The sequence below is a fragment of the Oratosquilla oratoria genome, chromosome 18, assembly GCF_046742065.1.
Source record: "Oratosquilla oratoria isolate Oo_2021 chromosome 18, ASM4674206v1, whole genome shotgun sequence".
NCBI lineage: Eukaryota > Metazoa > Arthropoda > Malacostraca > Stomatopoda > Squillidae > Oratosquilla > Oratosquilla oratoria.
Window position 1 is genome coordinate 4,933,804 of NC_134794.1, and position 1,999 is coordinate 4,935,802.

At 37.8% G+C, this 1,999-nt stretch overlaps 1 non-coding gene across 1 annotated transcript; it reads right to left on the bottom strand.

Annotated features, from left to right (window-relative positions):
- Positions 1–1,064: 1,064 nt before the first annotated feature.
- Positions 1,065–1,136, bottom strand: TRNAL-CAA (transfer RNA leucine (anticodon CAA)). The gene has a single exon. It is a non-coding gene; the product is annotated as a tRNA-Leu (tRNA).
- Between the last annotated feature and the right edge of the window lie 863 nt (positions 1,137–1,999).

A 1,999-nucleotide genomic window follows, 5' to 3' on the forward strand; every position in this document is an offset into this window, starting at 1 on the left:
TCACGAGCCTTTCAATTTCATAAAAATATGTGACGTCACGTCCTTAATATTCAATAATCATAAGACTATTATCCATTTTATTGATGTTATCTTCTATGCTCTCTTATAAAAAATCCCATTTCATATAAATATATTTATAATTTTCTGGTGTGCATTATCAAACTCTATTGTATATTTTGAAAATATGCGTGGTCTACTTTTGATCGCCGACTTCTCAGCTAGACTCAAGAAAAGAAACAACTCATCAGTTTATCTCTCCCGAAATTTTAACTATTTGTCTCATAATCGTCGCCCCATTTCTTGTAAGTAATCAAGTCGTAGGCTAAATCTTGAAAGCCCCAGCAATCTATATAGTAAAGTCTCAAAACCATGTTTCGGGAACTAGCAAAGACGGAGCAGATAGGCCGATAGTATATCATAAAAGAACACGATTATCGATAACTTATTTTCAAGTCATCTACTTAACCTGAAGTGGAAATAGACACTCGTAAGCTATCTTATCAAGATTCATCGTCTAATGACTCTAAGTAAGAGCTCTAAGTTATCCTCAATCAGATGGAAACTTATTTTCAGTAAAATAATCTTTTGTATCTTCCTCACCAAAGATTTTTTTTTCAGTGATCAAAGTAGATCTAAATCATTATCACGAGGGACGAATCTTTCGCAAACAGCTCGTTAACTACTAAATATTCATAAATAACACATACTTCATGTTCATCTTACTAAGTCTATAAGTGAGGTATTGTTAGTTATGCTGAGGAAAAACAATAATACGGATTATTCTATTAACAAATTCATAACAATAAACAAATCTCCATTTCAAAGTAGTTGTGCAAGATATTTAAGATAACCATCTGAATAGAAACAAAATAACTACATTACCCTCATTTTTACTAGCTGTAACAATGTAAAGAGCTCCTCGACTCTAGTCAATTTAAAGAATATAAAATGAAAATGTCATTAGTACAGCCTGGTTTCGATCCCTGGACTTTTGTGTTATGAGACCAACACGCTACCACTGCGCCACCCTGCTATGAATACAAGATCAAGAATGAAAATGTGATTGGCAGTGCGTGGTTTTGATCCACGGACCTTCGGGTTTTGGGCCCAACGCGCTTCCACTGCGCCACGCTGCCATGAATGAAATACAGTTGATTCTTCTATTTAAACTAACTACAGCTCTGCGGGACCTGAGGCCATTCAGTGCATACCAGTGAATGATACAATTACTATCACTCTACTTTTAATGGCTTTCAGAAATTTGTAAAATATACCAATAGATAAACGTAAATACAATAACAAGTTGAAATAAACTAGTGATTGTTAAAAATAAATAGCTGCAGTCGTCTTCAATATCGTCACGCCTTCAAGTCGCATCAATTGAGTCCCTCCAGGTCCATCGCTACAAGACCTCGGGATTTTTTTTTTTTTTTTTTTTTTTATGTGGGTCTGTGTTTGCGGGTCTTTGTGTACAAAAAATGTTTTGTGTGTGGCCTTTATTTGTTACGGACTTCCCAACCGCAGAGACGACAAGCATGCCGTGGAGTCATCGCTGACCCTCGGGATACTTCTCCGACTAAAGTCCCCTCAACTCTCGTCGCGTCCGTGGCGCAATCGGTTAGCGCCTTCGGTTCTTGACCAAAAGATTGAGGGTTCGAGGCCACCTTAGGTGCAAATTTACAATGAGAAGCAATAGCTGTTGCTCATGTGCTGAAGCGATGCCCAGCGCTAAGCTAAGAAATGGCGTCGTTATTTCAGACGACAAAGATTTCCTGTTAGGTGTAACCATTCAAGGAAGTCCTACAGAGGATTTCACTATTCTCTGCATTGCCACTTGAATATGGACTTCTTTAACGGATTGGTACGTGTATGTTTGGATGTGGCGACGTTACATCAAAATAAACAGTCGTTCACATCTATCAGTTAATTTCGAAGAACATGTTCAGACTAGATGGCAGTGCCCCTCAACAGCACAATGAAATCGACTGGTGAATGAAGC